We start from the raw sequence: 21596 nt of genomic DNA, 5'->3' as shown, positions 1-21596 counted from the left end.
ATTTGCTGAACTGCTCTTCTAATTCAAAACACTAAGCTTTAATAAGTTACACTGACAAGATTTTTCCTTACAAATAGGCATAGCTTAATATATCATGGCTCAATTTCCAAATCTATTTTTCCTTTTGTTTACTGTCATACTGTAGTAAAATATGTTATTCTTTTAAGCATTCAATCTTCATGTTTGTGCAAGAGTTTACAAAGGTCAAGACCAGTGGGGAGTGGAGAAAGTAGACTGTTACATTTGTTATTTACAATCTGACCCTCGTTGATGGCTGTAAAATCCCTATAACACTTCTCCTCCCAACACACACACGCACACACATGCGCGCGTGCGCACACACACACACACACACGCACACACACACTGAAAGTAGGGTCCACAGTCCTTATGATTAAATTTTTATTTTACATATTCTCCAATTATGCTAAAATTACTGTTTATCAGTATGAGTTGTTACATATAAAGGATTCTGGGCTGGGAGGAAAGGATTGCTTGTATAAGTAAAACAGTTTTCAGGAAAGATAGCACATGTAACCCCAACATCCAGATACTGGGATCCTCAGATAATTGTTATTACTTATTAGAAAAAGTCATTCTATCTTCTAAATAATTGAGTGAAAAACTCAGAAAAATATAGATGTATATATACACATATATTAAATATACATTATTGACATATATGTATACATATTTATATATAAACATATCTGTATGTATGTATATATGTATATATACCTATTTCCCTGAATCAACAATTGTCTTAAAATTATACTTCTACATGAACATAGAAAAGCAGAGTTTATCTTCAGAAAAGAACAAAAACAAACTTGAATATATTTCTTCATTGGTTAGTTTTACTTTTTACACAATCACATCTTTTTTTTGACAAAATAATTATCCCATTATGTTCTTCCTTAGACATGGTTAAAAGAAGTACCAACAAAAAGACTATTAGGAACATTAAGACTCCACAAAGAACCCTTTTCTTCAGTTTTATTTAAAAACTATCTCAAAGATCTGACCTTTTTCTTTTATAAAAAGTAGTCTTGTAATTTGCTGGAGCGGTTCATGAAACAGGTTTGTTGAAACCAAAGTATTAGAAATTAAGCCTCTTATTCACAAATTTATATTTTAGTAGTAATTTGAATTGTTTTAATATCTCTCATCTTCACTATGTCTATCACATCCTCAGGTGGCACACAGATTGTCTAGAATTTATAATTTTATTTTCTGGAAGATTATCAGCCAGATGAGCCTTGAAAAGCATTGTACTGTGGTGACTAATGTACACCCTGTAATCACACATACAAAGATTGTAACTGCACATGCCCAATTACCTATTTGTACTCCCACTCATTCTTCTATGTGTAGGACAGAAAAGGTATCTAGATCAATAAATTCAGGCCGTTCCATTAATTTACTCAGTCTTTTTCAGATGCCCTTGTCTTTCAGATTTTCTTTTGTCATCTCTCTCTCTCTAAGGGAGTAGTTAGCATTCCCGACCTTGAAAAGATTCTTAATTCTGGCCTTGCTGCCTTGGCTGTAAGATTGCTGATATCCAGCTGCAGTGACCTCCCTGGTCAGCTGCCAATCAGCACCACCTACAACCTCGTGGTCCTTTCATGGGGTTGGTGGAGGGAAGCTCTTGGACATGTTGTAGCCACATAGGGCCCATGGGAAATTCTTGGGGGCCAAAATGAAGTGCTGCTTCTGCCATATTAGATGAGGCTGAAGGCCAGTTTGATTTTCCTTTACCTGTCTTGGGTAGGTAGAAGGTAGAAAATGTACATGTGTGAATGGGAGTGGCCTGAAGGGAACAGGGGACTCTTGGGCTATCACTTCCTAATTTTTCTGTTTTTCTTCCAAACTCACCTACACTTCATCTAGGAACACTGCTTGAAGAGATGGGTTTGCATGCCTGCTGTTCCTGCCACTCTGAGTTTCACCCTGACACCAGGCTCTCTTCTGCTTAGCATGCCATGTGCAGCTTCAAGGGGGTATTTTCTCTCTTTCCTTGAAACATCATGTGGAATGACTGCCCAGGTATCTGCTTCACAATGGAAAGAAATAAAAATATCAGTTTAGTATTTTCAGAAAGTGATCTCGGAAATAGCATGTTGGATTAAATTTCTTTTACACCATGGAGTGAGACTGAAATTCTCTCCTATTATCAACCGTGATTTGGGATATAAACACTTGTTCAGGATCAAACTCTATCATTCGAGTCTAATTTTTCACAACTCTAGGATAGGGAGCATTATCAGAAGCAACCGTATTGGTATCTGAAATTATATTTGATGATAGGAGTGGATTTCAGCCCTTCGGGGAGGTATTCTCCTTCCATGAGAAGAAAGAACAAGCTTTGTTTCTCTAAATTAATACCAAGATGGGACAACTGACCTTAGCACTTTTTTCTTCTAGTCAGGACAGTTCTAACATATGTGCAGAACATCAATGAATCATGTTACCTGGGAACTGAGAGATGTCTGTTCTAACTGAGTTCTGGTTAGAGTAGAAAAAACAATAAAAAGATTAAATTAGAGGAGACTTTCCTTAGATCACCAGTATGTTATATGAAAATCAGAATTCATTGACTTGCTTATTTGAGGCTACACTTTTAATACATCATTTATTTATGTAACTCAACCTTTTTTTTCTTATTTTTATTGTAAGTGACCCTGCTTGTCTTGACACATTAAGATGAAACGTATCATTTGCTTTTTTTCCTTCTCCAGTGAACATATATAGATGAGCATTAGCTTCAGATAAGTAACATTCAAAATATTATAACTTTTATGTAATGTAAACAAGTAAAATCCTTAAATGCAATACCTTTAGAAAATTACAAATTAACAGGCTAAACAAATAACATTTCCAGCACTCCATATTATTGGAAGGGGATATTTTTTTTTTCTTTTCTTAATGAAATCCTGTAACTTAGAATTATCTGCTGTGAAAGTGACAACTTGTTAATAACAGTTTACTTTTCCCCAGATTAAAAACACCTTCAAGTTTGTAAAATCAATACAATAAGCAAGTTGCTGTTATGTTCTTTTAAATTTACGGGAAACAAGCCAACAGAATGGAATAAAAATGGCATTTATTTACAGAGTCACAGAGATAGGGACCAATTCCATTTGCCACTGGCTATGCCAGATCTGTAGAAGATAAAACATTACACTTTTGGGGAGGTGGGGTTCAAATTTTCCTTCAAACAAAATTATATTCAGAATCTTGCTAGATTGAACTGTGTGGAGTACAGCCCAGAAACCTACAGTCCTATTACTCGTTCTCATCCTCATCCAGTGAAGGAGGCTGGAAGGGTTGACCAGATCCCTGGAACTCACAAAGCAGTTGGAAATCATTGATAGGAGAAGCAGTGCTCAGCGTTGATGTCAGCTGTATAATTGTCTTCTGAGTTCTTTCTTATTCTCCTTACATCACTTCAACTTTTCCCTGAAGACACAGAAAAATATCATGGTGTTATTTTGATAGTTGAAATGGATTGTTAAAATGTAAAAGTATATGAATTAGGGAAAATACATTTGATTCTTGAACAACACGGGAGTGAGGGTCGTTGACCCCGTGCACAGTGGAAAATCCACATATAACTTTTGACTCTCCCAAAACTTAATGATTAATAGACTACTGCTGATCAGAAGCCTTACTGTTAACATAGTAAATTAACACATATTTTGTATGTTTTATGTATTATAAATTGTTACTACTACAGTAAATTAAGCTAGAGAAAAGAAAATGTTATTTTAAAAACCATAAGGAGAGAAAATATATTTATTATTCATTAAGTGGAAGTGGATCATCATAAAGGCCTTCATCCTCATCGTCTTCATGTTGAGTAGACTGAGGAGGAGGAGGGAGAGGAGGGGCTGGTCTTGCTCTGTCAAGGGTAGCACGGGTGGAAAACGTGGAAGGGCAGGCAGGAAAGACAGCCATACTCAGTGTAACATTGAGGAAGTACGTCGTAATTTCTTTCTGACTTTTTCATTACTCTAAAAGTGTTTCTGTATGATATCAATCCTTCTTCCACCATTTGCTTTCAGTTTCAGTACCCATATCATAGAAGGGTCTATGTCATAAAAGAGACCAGAAGCTGTCTTGAATAATCGGAACGCTTCTACCAGATTGTCTAAAGATAATTCTTTTTCTGCCACTGTTTCCTCTGTCTCCTTCCTCATCACCTGGCGCTGGTTCTGAAGCACTTATCTCCATCCAGTTGCCTCCTGTTAATTTCTCTAGTGTGGTGTCTGTGAGCTTTTGAATTTACTCAAGATCCGTATCTCAAAACCCTTCACCCCCACCTTTTTGCCATATCCACAGTCTCTTTCATAATTTATTGACTGGCTCTAGAGCAAATCCTGTCAAGCCAGGCACATTATCTGGACAGTTTTCTACGGCAGGAATTTACTCTTTAGGGCTTGATGGCTTTCCCACCTTTTTCTGTAACAGTGATGGCGTCTTCGATAGCATAATCCTCCCAGACTTTTATGATGTTCTCTCTCCCAAGGTTCTCTTCCATAGCATTGACAATTCTTTCCATATCTTTATAGGAGTTTTTGTTGGAAGCGATATAGACTTTGTTATGACGGATGAGACATGTGATTTAATTTAATATATGTTAGATCCTGGAGCTGACACTTTGTGCAAAAATTATTTTACTTCAACTAGATACAGATACTTGGATGATATATTTAAGTTCATGGATATTGCTTTGGAAGCTGAGTGAGCAAATGAGCTGCCCTTATTCCTCCCAACTGTAAAGAGATGGCTTCTAACCTGAAAGTTAACATGAGATATAATATTCTTTAAAAATATTAAAAATTATTTTAATATCAATTAGATAATTCTGAAAATGTTCCGAAATTTATCCAGGCCAGTAAAGAAGCAGATTAAGAATTGTGGTGGGCTCAAATTAGAACACCACCAGTGAAATTTTGCAGAATGTGTGAGTTTATATTTCAGCTTTACTACTTGCTAACCCTGTGATTTTCAAGTTCTGTAAATATGAATATGATCTCTTGAAAACAGAAAAATAATGCTGCTTTGACTAACTCACAGGATTATTGTGAAAAATAGTTTAAAATATACATTAAAGAACTATGGATCTGAATATAGATATTAAAAAGTACATATCCCTGGCTTAGTGTGGGTTAAGCTCAATGAGTCTCTGCTTTATCACTTAAAACTTTAATTCATGGCCGGGTGCGGTGGCTCACGCCTGTAATCCCAGCACTTTGGGAGGCCGAGGCGGGCGGATCACGAGGTCAGGAGATGGAGACCATCCTGGCTAACATGGTGAAACCCTGTCTCTACTAAAAATACAAAAAATTAGCCAGGCGTGGTGGCGGGCACCTGCAGTCCCAGCTACTCAGGACACTGAGGCAGGAGAATGGCGTGAACCCTGGAGGCGTAGCTTGCAGTGAGCTGAGATCGCGCCCCTGCACTCCAGCCTGGGCAACAGAGCGAGACTCTGCCTCAAAAAAAAACAAAAAAAAAACCCCAAAAAACTTTAATTCATTGGATTTTTGGATCACTGAAATGTCTATTATTCACATACTCTAGGTCAGGTTGCCTCACTTCCTGAACCACACTCAGAATGCAAATGAATTTGAAAGCCATTCTCCCTCAAAGAGTATTCTTTCTCAACAGGCCTTTGTTCCAAAAATTCTGTCTGAAATGTGGACTTTTGATTCAGCGTATAGTGAGTAGCATTTCCGCAGTAAAAAGTCAGAGTCAAATTAGGCTTCTCTCCTTAAAAATATAAATGAAATATAATTTTTGAAACATAATTGGAAATTTAGAAAGTTAAAAAGAAGCAAGTTAGGCTGTAGATTGAAGGAATGGTATAAAAGGCTGAAAAATAGCAAGTAAAATATATGAGATTTGGTCATAATTAATGGAATTAATAATACAATAAAATTCTAAGAATTGGATATGATTGGTTAATTTAATTCAAACCCGATTGTGCCTATTTTCATGTAAAGTAATTCCCATGATAATATAAGTCCGATTGTATGACTGAAATTATTTACTCACACATTCAGTGTGGTCAGTGAGATTTTTTAATGTTTTAAGCAGAGATATACAGAATTCTGATGAGGGATTTCAAAAGGGTGTCATGAATATTTAAATGTACCATATGCAGCTGCTTGGTGGCCCAATGTAGGCATAATTTAACACGTCATTTAGCAATATGTTATAGGAAAATGCTATACAGATCAGGGATCAGCAAAGTATAGTTCATGGACCAAATGTCACCTGCCACCTCTTTTTTGATAAATAACATTTTATTGGAAAACAACCATGCTCATTTATTTCTGTATCGTCTCCAGCTTCTTTCACACTGCAACAGCACAGTTTGTAGTTGCCGCAGAGACTGGATGGCTGGAAAATCCTGAAATATTTACTCTCTGCACCTTCGTAGAAAAAACGTGGTGACTCTTTCTAGAGATCATTTCTTGTGTCAGGAGAAACCATCAATGACTTTAACATGAGCAAAAGGTCATTGGTGTCTTTCAATAGAATGTTGATTTTTTTAAAAAGATTATTCTGGGTTGTGTTAAAAAGAAAAAAGGAAACAATGTTATTTTCTCTTTTACAAAATGATGTATCTTTTTATGGTTCAAAATCATTTAGAGTACTTTGAGCCCTTCATACTTCCTTCTCTGTTAATTCTCTCTACACCTGTTTTTTTTTGGTTCATTTTTATATTAAGTTTTGAATATTTTCCCCTTGACTTATAGATTTCCCTTATTGGTTAGAGAAGTTAATTATTTGTCATATAAAATGCAAATAGCTTCCCTACTGGAAAAACACTAAATGTTGTACAAAGATTGGGACGTACTTATTTTTATGTGGTATAAAGTAGAAGTACAGTTTTATTTTTCTTTATAACCTACCTGCTTTTCCCAAATGGAGTTAGTTTGCATATGGAGTTATTTTCAGTTTACATATATTATTTTATGTTGTAGATTATATTATGTGCCTTATATTTTCTATTTACAATATAATTTAATGATTAAGCATATTGTGTAGGTCCACCTATTTTATTGTTTCTTCTGCTAAATCTGATAACCAGTGACAACCCATCTGTCCTTTGCTGATCCTTTCTGGACACAATATATTGGACGCTTCCATTTCTCTTTCTGCTGTGTAACATCTCATGTCAGTGATTCTCACTGGCAAACTCCAACCTGGGGCACTATGAAGAGAGAAGTTTGGGAGTTATAGTTCTTGACTTCTCCTATGGAATGAAAAAGACCTTAGAGGTCTGAAATAAGATTAATTTCTGAGTCAAGATATAGGAATAAAATTGGGTTTTCTGTCACATTCATTTATTAGATATGTCCCAAACCATATGTTTATCATAAAAGCCTTTTTAATTAAATTATTAAAATCAGATGCTTATCTGTTTACATTTTAACATGTCTGAAATTAGGATGCAGTTTGCAAGTAATTGTTTTTCAGAGTTTATTTGCCTGTAGATAGTTTTCTCTTATATAGGTTCACAAAATACTTCGGATATGAAAGGTAATAAAATGTAGTATATGTAATACACATAGAAATGGACATGGATGACTAGTAATAATGGTTTCTATATCTTGATAAAAATGTTTAGCAGTATGTTCTTAGATTTATTTTGAGAGATAGAGCAAGGTATTTTGAGATGCAATTTCCTCATCTCTCAAGTTACAAAATATCTTGCAACACCTTCCCTCTCCCCACTTCGTTATCTCCTTTCAGTTGAAATACACTTTTGCAGGACAGAAATACTCCTGAGTTTTAGTATTGGGTAGATTTATATGGAAGCTAGTAGGAAGAAAAAATAACCACAGTGTCATGTCCTAGTAACAACTCTAGTGACTACTGGAGTGTTGATAGAATTCTGCAAAAAACTCCAATGGGTTAGATAGTTTTTACAAACTTGCTGATTATGTTGTTTAGAAATTTATAAAACAACTTGCTACTAATACACACTTTTAGAAATCTTACACTAAAGGCACTCAGTTGATCAGGAATCCCCTGTCACCCTACTATGACAGAAACCACCTCTCCATGCCTTACCAGATATTCATCTTCCAAAGAAAAGTGTGGATCACAAATCTTGGGTTACAAATATGTAGTTGTTTAAGGCCTCTATTTTGTTAAATTTAACACAAGAATTCTGTAAAATTAGTACATTCATTTTTATTCAACAAAGGCTCTGTCCAATATTGGCTTTAAGGAAGATCAGGAGTTGGTGATGAACTAGGCACCGTGGTGAGATGACAAATGGATGATAGCATAGTGCAGAGAATGTCATGTTATTCATGACAGATAGGGTTTAAATCTTGAATACTTCGTATTCTGGAAGATGCTAACCAATACCAGATTCCTACAGTGATTTTCCCACAGCCAGCTTAACAATCTGAATTTTGAGAACCCTCACAAAGCTTTGAAAACCCAAAAGATTTTGTTACTCTCACGGAACACTTATACTGATGAGGATTAATATTCTTTAATCCCATTTAGTGTGAGTATTTATATATTTCTAGGTAGATACAGTAATGTGATTGATTACAGTTGCTGTTATAGCCTCTATATGGGTATTATATATTATATAATTTACAATGAATGCACAGTCTTACCTTACATTTGAAATACATCTGGTATTAGATGAGAAAATAAGTGCATATATTGAGTATATATAAGGTTACTTATATTTTATTAAATATAAGTTGTATTAAAATTTTATATATGTGGATAGAGTTTTACAGACTCACATTTTTTGGTTGATATTTAAACTATAAAGTACACTATGTTGTATTTGTTTACTTGGGCTGTCATAATAAAATACCACAAACTGTGTGGATCAAATGACAGAAGTAATTTCCTCACAGTTTTGGAAGCTCGGTTTCCAAGTTTAAGGTGTATGCAAGGTTGTTGCTTTTGAGGCCTCTTCCCTTGGCTTATAGATGACCGTCTTTTCATTGTTTCTTCATACTGTCTTCCCTCTGTGTTTGTCTGTGTCCTAATTTCCTCTTCTAAGGACAGCTGCCATATTGGATTAAGGCCCACCATAATAATATTTTTTTATAGAGTTGGCCTCTTTAAAGGCCTTAGCAAAAGCAATAATATTTTTAGGTACTGGCATTAGGACTTCAAGATGTAAATTTTGGAGGGACACAATTCAGCCCATAACAACTGTCTATATGAAGTCTCTAATGTAATTGGAACAAAGAACAATTACACAGAAATGAAAAAGGAGGTACAATAAACTCCTATGGAAGAGGAACCCAGGAAGGCCTACTTCCAGCTTATCAGTAACAAATGTTATATTATACCAACAACTATCAATTTTAGCTCTCTTCAGATAGACTCCTTTATTGGTGTAGACTAAAATGGTAAATAAGCAAAACTAGTAGAAAAGGAACAATTGCATGGCATTCTTGAATTTAGTAAAATATAATCACAACACAGATATTACCCTTGAAAAAATGGAAAATGGAGACAATTTAGATTTTAAGCTGGGTGTCTTTAACAGCTGTTCCCCATTAGAATACTATTGTCTTTATCACTTGTTTGAGAGAGTGATATAAACCATGTTACCTGAAATCTGAAATATTTCTGCTATTATCATTGAGCCTGGCAATATGGTTTGAATTTTTTAATTATTTAAAATGTTTTGAATCGTAATATGGTTTGGCTGTGTCCCCACCCAAAATATCATCTTGAATTGTAATCCCCGTAATCCCTGCGTGTCAAGGGAGAGACCAGGTGGAGGTAATTAAATCACGGGATGGTTTCCTCCATGCTGTTCTCATCATAGTGATTGAGTTATCATGAGATCTGATGGTTTTATAAATGTGTGGCAGTTCCTCCTGCATTCAATTCTTCTTCCGCTCCTTTGTGAAGAAGGTACCTTGTTTCCTCTTCACCTTCCACCATGACTGTAAGTTTTCTGAGGCCTCCCCAGCCATGCGGAACTGTTAATCAATTAAACCTCTTTCCTTTATAAATTACTCAGTCCCAGGCAGTTCTTTACATCATTGTGAAAATTGACTAATACAAATCAGTTCATTCAGAATTATTACTTTTGTCATTTCTAAGGACATTGATGTGTATTTTTATCTTTGAATATAATAACTCCTCAGGATATTTTTAATGAGCACATCTACTCTTTTTGAATTACATGTTAATTTACTCTCAGGTGTCTCTGAAGTTGTATATTGTTAAAACTGTGTTTCAAGTATGAATACATTGAGGTTGTAATCTTAACTGGTTTTACATGACTCATACTTTACAGATGTATTTTCTCACTGAGGCCCCTTTTGCAGGGTACACAGTAGGACAGAAGTTTTTGATGTTTAAAAAATATTCCCATTAAATTCAGAGAAAAATTTGATACCACCTTATTGTCAAATGTTTTTTGGATTCTTATAATATTCTAAATCATTATTATAATTCAGTTTTTTAGTATAGAATGACATTTATTTTTTTTATAGAGTTTTAGCAAAAAGAAGAACTCCTGTAATTTAGGATAAGGAAAACCTGGCACAATATGATCAGAGTTGATTGATATATTTTAACATTTTTCCACTTCAGAATAAATGGGGAATACATTAGAACTACAAGTTGTATTTCATTTTAGTATTTATGGCAGAGAATAGGAAAGAAAACCGGTTATTGTTTCCAAGCTGTGAAGAAGGAGTCACATTATATATCACTATATCCACAGGGGACAGGATTAGACAAAATCCTGGAAATAGAGGAATATTTTGTAAAATGTCTTACTGTGAATTTCATGTAAAAGTAGCTTTCTATATTATACTGTTGGCTTAGTTTTAACTTGGGACCAATATTTATTTCTCCTAGATTTTGTGGCTCATGTAAACAGCCATTTACCTTTGAAAACTTGTAAAGCAAATTTTTCTTTGATATGCATGATGGTGGAAATGGTAGGGTAGGCTGAATTTTCTTCTTTCTTATGCAAAAGTTATATGTCATTATCTACTCCAAATGATTATTTCTTTAGAATTGCTGATAGTCTCTTAGCCACTCCAAACATAAATACAATAAAATACATAACTCTTTATGTGTGAGTCCATAGGTTAAAAAACAAGCAAACAATAAAATTCCAATGGTTAGAAAACAACCAAACAATAAAATTCCAATGAAAGAAGCAAGTTGAAGCAAAGGAAATAACGATAAAATGTAGTACATTGGGCGATGGTTGTAAAAAAGTAACAGCTAGAAATATGAAAATTAAAAAGCATGTTCAATTGTATGGAAAAGAAGGCATTGTTCAATTTCTGAGGGAGGAATTCATAGTAGAACTAATAAAGACATCATCAAATACAGTTTCATAACAAACATAGAGGTGAAATAGACGATTTCCAAACCACTATCATACATGCTTCTTACCATTAATACGTATGAAATTTTACATTATAAAATCTAACTTTGAAAAAAATTGGTTCAATTTATTTTTGCTTTTCAGAGGTACATTTGATGTTTTCAAACATTGTTGATACATTAAAAGTTATTTAAATTATTAACAATGATACATGTTCTTATTTCCTGAAAAGTATATGTTTTGAAATCATTAGAAAATTATTTGTTATTGTACAAGGTATATTGTGAATTTGGTAAGTCTACAATGAGACAATTTTATAGATAGTGCCTGCTTTTAGAATAATCATGAATGTTCTAGTAAAGATGATCACGTATGGGATGGACATATTTTACAGCATTGATGTAGGACCTTGAAAAATTAAAATGCACAAAACATGCTTATTGACTGAATCCATGTCTCAACACATAATGTAAACATCAGGAACACTTTATGTGGTATCCATTTTCTGAAAAACAAATACCAAAGCCATGTAAATAAAATTTATAAATATAAAATAGTAGTAATGTTTTATATGATTTAGAGTATTTTAATAAAATAATAAAAATATTTAAATCAGAGGTGAAGGAGTTTGTATAAAAAAGTAGAAAGCAAGTTGTTATAATGATGTCTCTTACTTGTGGTATAATTTCACTGGCCACTATTACATTTCTTCTCTCTATTTCCATGTAAAATATGATTTATTCTGTAAAGTACTATAAAAGATTATTTTTTAAACTCAATCAACATTTACTGATACGTTTCAATAAGAAGACTCAGTGATCACAAAATTGCCGTCCTACTACCCTTAAACCCCACATGAATCTTGTGTTATATAGTATGTAATAAAATAATAAACATAAGGGATTAGAATAGACATCTGGTCTAATTACCTACCTTATGATCAATCATACTTAACCACCGTCGATATATTTCCACAGTTATCCTGTTTTCTGGAATCTCCATTATGAAGTTCCACGGTATGAACCAAAGTCTGTTTTCTTAGTCCCTCATATCTGCACAATCGAGTCTGATGGTCTTATTTACTACGCTTGTTTTAACTACTTCCAAGCGTATATCATACTGAGTACTTTTCTTTTCTCTGTAATGCCCCTGAAGATTTCAACAAAACTGCTATTCCATAAATACACATCTCCTCCTACCCTGCTTGCCTTTTCTGATAGTGAGAATAATGTGGTCCCTGTAGCTATTTTCTCATTCTTTTTTTGGTAACAGAACCCTAAATTTATTCAGAACACTGTTTTACAAAACTTGAAGACTATTTTCAAAGCTATTTGCAACTAGCAGTGCCTAGTAACATGTGGCATTGCTTGGGAATTTTGGAGAACTTCTTTAAAACTGGCTGGCTCAGTTGAGAGGTGCACCTGTCTTCCTTGCCCACTTCTCCCTCCTGCTGCCAGGGACATGAGCAAGCTGGATATCACAATATTGTGATATCCTCAATGTGATGTTTTAGGCATAACAATATAACTTGACTACATGGAAGGTATTTTATATACATATTTTCTTGTCCATCTGAATTTATTTAAAAATCATAGAAATGAATTAAAACCTGGTATTGCATTTTCTCAGTTTTTCACATTCTAGATTATCTTCTCTATCCATTTGCAAAACATCAATCAGGAAGTAAATCTTGTGGTTATTTCATTACATCATACTTTATTATTGAATATGTATATTTTAAAATCTTAGCTCTTCATAAAGTGAGAATTCAGGAGTACTATTATTTTAGTAGACTAATGGAAGAATTAACCACCAATATAAGAAATGTTGTAGATATTTGATAAGAATTCTATAGTGTTACATATATTTGTAACAGCTACCTCTCATTAAGCAAAGTTATATGTAAAAATAACTACCGATAAGTAAAGGTAAATATACAAATTAAAAAATGATGTTGAATGAACAATATATTTTCATATTATATCAATGAATAATAACTACCATATTTTATTTGGCAAGGAAACATCTTGGTGGGTGGGGGACATTTTTATTTCTACCACCTGGCAAATATTAATAAATTCTTGCTCTTCCTCACCTTACAGAGAAAACACATGGAGTGAGGTTGTTCATATAAGAAACATGTGAAGAACAAATTAGTGTTTGTTAATCAGATACGTTTCTTATGTTGCTTACAGATAGCCATGCAGAACAGAATTTCCCAGGGAAATGCAGACGTGTGAAAAGCAAAGGAGGAATCTCAAAAAACTCAAGTGGTTGACAGACACTTTATATATCGTGCCGTATCCACCTCGTGGGGTGTGCCAATCTGGGCTCAATGTTTTCTTTTTTCTTTTCTTTTTTTTTTTTTAATCATTGGATTCTGGATGTTGCTGTCCCCAGAAATGATGGCTTAAGCTCTAAGTGCTCTGTGAATGGCCCAACATTAACACTCAAAATACATAACCACTGCATAAGCCCATTTGGCAGGCATTGAGGTTTGATATCCAAATGCTATTCCCCAGCAATTTCTCTTTGGTCTGCCTCCACTTTAGAGACTAAAATACCTAAATAATTGCTTTCTCATGCTCCTTAGTAGGTAGTGAAGTAATATAACAGAGCTATAGGCAATGGGTCATAATATGCATTCTACTATTTTGTAGATAAAAGAGACGAATGTGGTTTATTTTGATATCCTCTTCATCTTGCATGATAGCCTGATCAACAGTAAGTCATTCTCTCCATGAGGCAAGCGACTGTCTCAATACTGAGAATGGTAGAGTTTAATGCTGGAAGTGTCTTGAATATTGATTTCTTCAGTGAGTTGCTGCACAACATTTAGTTGCTGCTGGTCTCCAAAACATATTTTTAAGTGACCAAAATAAATGTAAGCCATTAGCATTCAGATATTCTGTTATTTGTGGCTGAAAAACATTTTAAGCTGCTACTTCCCGCTTTTTTATCTCAGATATATTAGTTTCCTAGGGCTGCTGCAGTGTAGTACCACAGACAGGGTGGCTTCAGAAGAAATTTATTGTTTTATGGTTATGGAAATTGAGGTGTCAATAGAGGTTTTTTGTTGTTGTTTTTCTAAAGGTTGCGAGGAATATTCTGTTCGTCTCCCTTAGCTTCCAGTAACCTTGGGCATTTCTTGGATCCCATATGGTATTCCTTCCGGGTCTTCACATTTTGCCTATCCCTATCTCCAAATTTTCCCCTTTTATTTGTACACCAGTGACATTGGATTAGGGTCCACCCTAATGGACTCATTTTAATTTCAACATCTGCAAAGACTATTCGCAGTAAGGTTGATTTACAGGTACTAGGGTTACAACTTCAACATCTGTTTGGGGAAACAATTTAACCCCTAACAGCAGAATTCAGCATAGAAATATGTTTCATATTGTGGACTGAGTTTAGATTAGCAAATTCAATTTCTCTGTTTGTAATCTATCTTTCCCTCTCTGCATGAACACAGACTCTGGGGTTTAGTGGCTCTGGAAGGTGATGGCCTATGCCAATAGTACTCAAAGATTCTGCTTTTATTTACCTTGAAAGTTTTCCTCTCTCTTAATTGGTCTTTAATTGGCTATCTTTTCTAGATTGACATTTAGATTCTCTTAGAAGGATTTGGATCATAATCTCTAAAGACACAATTCCAAATGCCATACTTCCGAATGTTGAAATCCCAAAAGGTTGAATTCCTAAAGTCTAAATTCCTGAAGTCTAAAATTCCTAATGTCTAAAATCCGAGAAATTACAATCACAAAATAGTTGCATCATGTTAGGTGGAGAGATTACTTTATTATTGTTTTTATGTAGAAAAAAATGAATTTCAATGGAGTCTCCAAACCATAATGACAGATTTAGAATCAGGTGCAATCAAGGCTTCCAGGTGAATTTCAAGGTGGTATCAATGAAGTTTCTTTTTTTTTCCATTCAGCCCAATGCATTTGGCAAAAAAAAAAACTCAGGTGAATGGATTGGCTACACAGTATGGCAACAATGAAAACTTCAGTTTAAAAGTGTGCCATTTGCCTGCACTGGTATTCTTTCCAGCTGATGAACATATCAGGAGCTTTTAATGAATTAAAGCTACCTTTGCCTGAAGAAGCCAGCTAAATTATGAAATAGTTTAAAAATAATTATGTGCATTGTAGGATAAGAAGACACGTATGCAAATGTGTAGCAGTTTGATCACCAGTATCATGGTCTATATATGTGCACATGGGGAATGGACTTCCCCATAGTTGTTAATATACACGGTATTTATCCTTGCAAAAATATGCATGTTATTTTATTGTGTATAGTGGCCTATGAAGTGCTCTGTTATGTTTTTATATGTTTCTCCAGCAAATCGCCTTTAAGAATGTAAACAAATATCTTAAAGAGCCTTAAAAATTATTTTTCCAGAATTTTAGTTTTGAGAATTTGATCTTTCAGGATAGAGATTTTAAGGGTTTTAGACTAGAAATTTTGATCTTTCAGAATTTCTACATTTGGGAATATGGTGTTTGGGGTTTCATCTTTTGGGATTTTGATTGGCTTTCCTCTAAAAGTTCTCATATGTGTTAGGTCTCATTGCTATTGTATTGGCAGGTTTTCCAGCGTGATCTTTTTGTTTTTCGGGCATAATTTCTTCTATGTATATCTACAAAAATAAAATTAGGTGCTGTGGAAAAATAATCAGCATTCAGACACCTGGACCAAAATTCCCATCAATAAGTTTATGGTCATATTTGATACTAAAGAATATTTAAATCAATGTGTCACACTATTCTGTATTAAAGAAAACAATATTTTAACTGTACTTTAAGTGAAATCCAAAGTGATTTTCAGGTACACCAACAAGTCTACATTTTAAGTCATCTCATTCAAATATGTCTCTTATATTTAGTGAACATATGGGCCAGATATTATGTATAATATGAGAAAAAAATAATAGATTTTTTTAAAAAAGTTTGAGACCATTCTGTTTTTTTCCTATGTGTGCAATAAAATATCTTGCACATCATATATTGGTACGTATGTCTTTTCAAACTCTATTAACCTGTTTATGCCAGTGGTTGCAAATTTTTTTTTTGTGGAAAATCAAACCTTGTTGATGACCTTGAGCAGTAGGATATAAATAACTCCCACAAGCTTAGCGTTCCAATAATGGAACACTAGGCATAAATGGGTTGACACTTAAATTTTGTATTCTTATATAAATCTCATTGCTTATAATTATGAAGTATCATTCAATGTGTTTAAAATATCCATAGTGGTTACATTTCTCTAATTTGGAGAAGCATAGCGCTTGCTTTAATCCAATCACTGTGGAGTTACTTGGTTTGTTTTTTGAATAAACAAGCTCAAGGATCAATGGGCATTGATATTATTAATTATCTTTTTTCAGACTAGAATTAGCACTCTGGAAGAATAAGTATACTTATTTTCTATATTTGCCAACATTTTAATTTATTATACTTTATCACGTTTGTTAATTCAGACTTACAAAAATATGTTGCTTTATCAATATAAATGCATATTTACAATGGTGGTTGGCACATTTTAAAGAAAGAGAAAAGTAAAGCTTGCCAAACAGATTTATTTCATAAATATAAGGTTGGTTTAATATTTGTTATTAATTAATTCAATTTATTGTATTAACATAAAATCATATATCTTAACTCAGAAAAATATTCTTATAATCAATACAAATTTGTAAGACATCTCACAAAAATAGAGATATATTAGAACTTATTCAAAATGGCTTAAAATAAAGAAAATTTATGCCAACACCAAACAAAAATTATGCTTAAACAAACAGTTCAGGACTAAATGTTTTTCCAGCAGCCTCTGAAAAAGGAAAGGATGTCCACACGTATTTCTTCTCTATACCATTGTACTAATGATCCTAGCTACTGCAGACCATGGTGTTAATATACAATCATCAGATGTAATGTTATATAACAACAATAAATAATTGAAAAAAAGAAATACCATTATATTAGAGCAAAAATTCTCAAAATATTTAGGGATATATTTATTAAAATATATGCAAGATCTGTATATACAAAACTATTGAAATTTACTGAGAGGAACTAAAGATAAGCATAAATGGCACAAAATGCCATGTCATGGGTTGGGAGACACAGTGTTGTCAAGATGTCTATTTTCCTCAAATTGATCTATAGATTTATGGTAGTCTTGATAAAAAAACCTGAACAGGTTTTTTATTTTTAATAGATACTGGCAAGCAAATTCTCATAGACCTAGACTAGGTGTCTGGTACTGAATATTACTGCTCTCAGTGTACACCTTATAACCAGGGAGGGAGATAAGCTTAAAATGCACTTGTGAACTGACTGTGGATACTAGAAGATTTAAGTGAGTAAAAACTTTATTACTTGATGTTCAGAAGCCCACCCTGATCAAAATATTTTGATTTCAGGTAAGAGCATTAACTTGGGCCCAGTGTCCAATAATTCCTATGAAAATTGTACTTTTTCCTTTTTTTTATATAGTTTCCCAATATAGAGTATTGGCTGCTGGTAATCTTGGGGAAATTTAGTTGGGCACGTTCTTGTATTATGAAATTCATCTGCAATTTTTCTTCACTTTTATTCAGTGAGCTCTGGGATTTGCAACTGATGCAAGTATAGGAGTTTATTTAAATCCAATAAATCTTTATTTTGGACACTCAAGTCTCAAGTTAGATTTTAATTCACCGGACCTAGATATCTTTATTGTCTAATAGTCATTAAGCAGGACTCTGTATGACAGGTCATTTACTTTCTTCCAAGGACCTGACAGTGTATTTGCTGTTGTCAAAGGCCACTGTAGGTTAGGTTGCTCTAATTAGCAGTTTAGACCTTGTGCCTATCATAATTACCATTGTCACTCATGTTTTCTCTGGCAGGCACTGTTGCAACTTGACCTCTTCCACCCTAGAATACAATTGTCCTCATTAAAATAAGCAAGCCCATTTCAAAGCCCGTATATCCAAACCAAATTTCTAGTTGAAAACAGAATAACTGCCACGATAACCTTTCAGATATACTGGTTCTCCCTTCCCCAAAGTATTCCTCAGTTCTTCATTGAAAGAAGTAACTCTGGGACCCTAAAAGTGGAAAGATATGGGTGGCGGGCAAGTGAGTTACAAGTAATTAGTTATGTGCAACGTTTTCATTGGATGTTCTTCTAATGCATTATTCTAATACTTTTATCTATATTATTCCACTGTATTTCTATCATTTTAACTTGATTTAGTGAGGGAAATGTTAAGTCCAGATTTTAGAGAACTAACCTAAGAAATAATACTATATACAGTTTATTAAGCAAGCACAATTAATTTATAATCTCTGGTGTGTGGATTCTTAGTGATAACTTCAGCAGAATCCAGATTTTTCTCCCTTCCTCTTCTCTCACAGAATCAATTTCCATATATATTACCTTTGTTTTGTTTTTGGTTTTGGCAAATACAAATTAGCAAAACCTTACAATTCTTGTTTGTGAAAGCTTTTCCTTTTCATATTTGACTTTGTGATTTTTTCTTTTGAGATATGCTTAAATATGGATCTGATTAGAGATCAAGTGTATTCCCTTATTCAGCACACACTTTCTCTTCCATCATGGCAGACCTGGTCGAGAATACTGTTGGCTGCAACCACGTTAAGTAAGCCCTTCCCCTCGGGTTTTGCCACTTATTTTGGAGAGCAAGATCTACAAAATCTACAGAATCCACCACTGGTATATTTTGCCCTACTATAATTTGATTATATATTTAAGCATAAAGTCTTTATTTAAATACATGTTATTAAAATATTATATGGGAAAACCATTACCTTAATAATACATGCAATTAAGATAGACAAAGATTATAGAAATTTTGTGCATGTTTCTAAAATAACAAAGATTGCTCTACTGTCATTAACTTCCAGTTTTAAAGTGGTAGAGTAATAACTTTATCTTACCCTTCTTTTATAGGAATGACAGGAAAGTAAGTATAAGGAAAATATATATACGTACCAAATTCAAGGAAACTAAGAAATTATTTAATATATGATACATGAAGAAGAAAACCAGTGAAGATCAATAAGGTGCAGGAATATATTCTAAAGGGACTATAGGTTTGGGGGCACATTTATTATTTAAACCCAGATATGTGGGAGTGTGTAACTGTATGAAACTGTGCGTCAGGTAGGAGAATCAGTCCCTCATGATAAATTAACAGTGTTCCTTTCAAATTATTCTTATCAATGAATTTCTGTCACTTAAATCTGATGTATCCAGGACAATATTCACTATATCTACTTCAACCTGCTTTTAAGGTTTTATATATGGCAGTAGTCTAGAAGCACTGAAAGTCTTTTTGGCTTGTTATTTAAAAATGCAATGGAAAAGACAAAAAAGTTAATTCTGATCAACTAGATTTAACCACATTCACACAATAAAGTCCATGTTTAAATTTGACAAGGCTGGGTGCAGTGGCTCATGACTGTAATCCCAGCACTTTGGAGGCCAAGGCAAGTGGATCATTTGAGGTCAGGAGTTCAAGACCAACCAGGCCAACATGGTGAAACCCATCTCTACTAAAAATAAAAAAAAAATCTGGCCGTGGTGGTGCACGCCTGCAATCCCAGCTAATTGGGAGGCTAAGGCAGGAGAATTGCTTGAATCTGGGAGGCAGAGGTTGCAGTGAGCCAAGATTGTGCCACTGCACTCCATCCTGGGTGACAGAGCGAGATTCAGTCTGGAAAAAAAAAATTGACAGCCTTTTCTGGATATTTCTGGGATGCATCTCACAGGAATAACATAGAGCTGTATTAAGTGAGCATTCTCATTCTCTGCTCGCAACCTCCTGCCCCTTTCAACCCACACTCAAGGTAGGTTTTAATAATGGAGAAGCAGAAACAAGAGAGTGTAAAGGAGATGCATAACACATAACTGGTATATTTTAATTTACCTACTAGTACATTTATTAGGTATTCAAAACTTGCTGAAAAATATGATTGGCAGAAAGAAAAAGTATAGCAACTGTTTCAAAAAGGCTGAGAGCCTGCATAAAAATGAACTCAAAATGGATCAAAACCTAAGTGCAAAACCATAAAACTTTTAAAAGATAGCATAGAAAAACAATCTAGATGATCCTGTGTTTGGCAATGACTTTTCAGATAGAACACCAAAGGCATGGTCCATGGAAGAAGTGGCTGATAAGCTCTACTTAATTACAAATAAAAACTTCTGCTCTGTGGAAAACACTGTCAAGGGAATGAGATGAGAAGCCACACACTGGAAGAAGATACTTGCAAAAGACGTATCTTATAAAGGACTCACTCAAAATATACAAAGAACACTTAAAACTCAACAATAAGAAAATGAACACTCAATTTAAAAATAAGCAAAGACCTGAATATGCACCCATCAAAGAAGACTTACAGATGACAAATAAGCATATGAAAACAGACACTTGTCAAAAGAAGACATAAATGCAGCTAACAAACATGTAAAAAAATATCAATATCACTGATCATTAGAGAAATGCAAGTCAAAACCACAATGAGATACCATCTCATGCCAGTCAGAATGGTGATTATTAAAATGTCAAGAAACAACAAGATGCTGGCGAGGTTGCGGAGAGATAGGAACACTTTTACACTGTTACTGGAAATGTAAATTACTTCATCCATTGTGGAAGACAGTGTGGTAATTCCTCAAAGATTTAGAACTAGAAATACCATTTGACCCAGCAATCCCATTACTGGGTACATAGCCAAAGGAATATAAATCATTCTATTAGATGTATGTTCATTGAAGCACTATTCATAATAGCAAAGACATGGAATCAACCCAAATGCTCATCAGTGATAGACTAGAGAAAGAAAATGTGATACATACACACCGTGGAATACTATGCAGCCATAAAAAAGGAACAAGATCATGTCCTTTGCAGGGACATGGATGAAGCTACAAGCCATTATCCTCAGCACACTCACACAGAAACAGAAAACCAAACACAGCATGTTCTCACTTATAAATAAGAACTGAACAATGAGAACCCATGGACACAGGGAGGGGAACAACATACACTGGGGTCTGTCAAGGGAGGGTAGGGGAGAGAAAAGCATCAGGAAGAAGAGCTAATGCACACCAGGCTTAATACCTAGGTGATGGGTTGATAGGTGCAGCAAACCACCATGGCACGTGTTAACTATGTAACATACCTGCACATGTGCCCCAGAACTTAAAGTAAAAATGC

Source organism: Hylobates moloch, unplaced genomic scaffold, assembly GCF_009828535.3.
Source record: "Hylobates moloch isolate HMO894 unplaced genomic scaffold, HMol_V3 SCAFFOLD_17, whole genome shotgun sequence".
NCBI classification, from domain to species: Eukaryota; Metazoa; Chordata; class Mammalia; order Primates; family Hylobatidae; genus Hylobates; species Hylobates moloch.
This window is presented reverse-complemented; position numbering follows the sequence as displayed.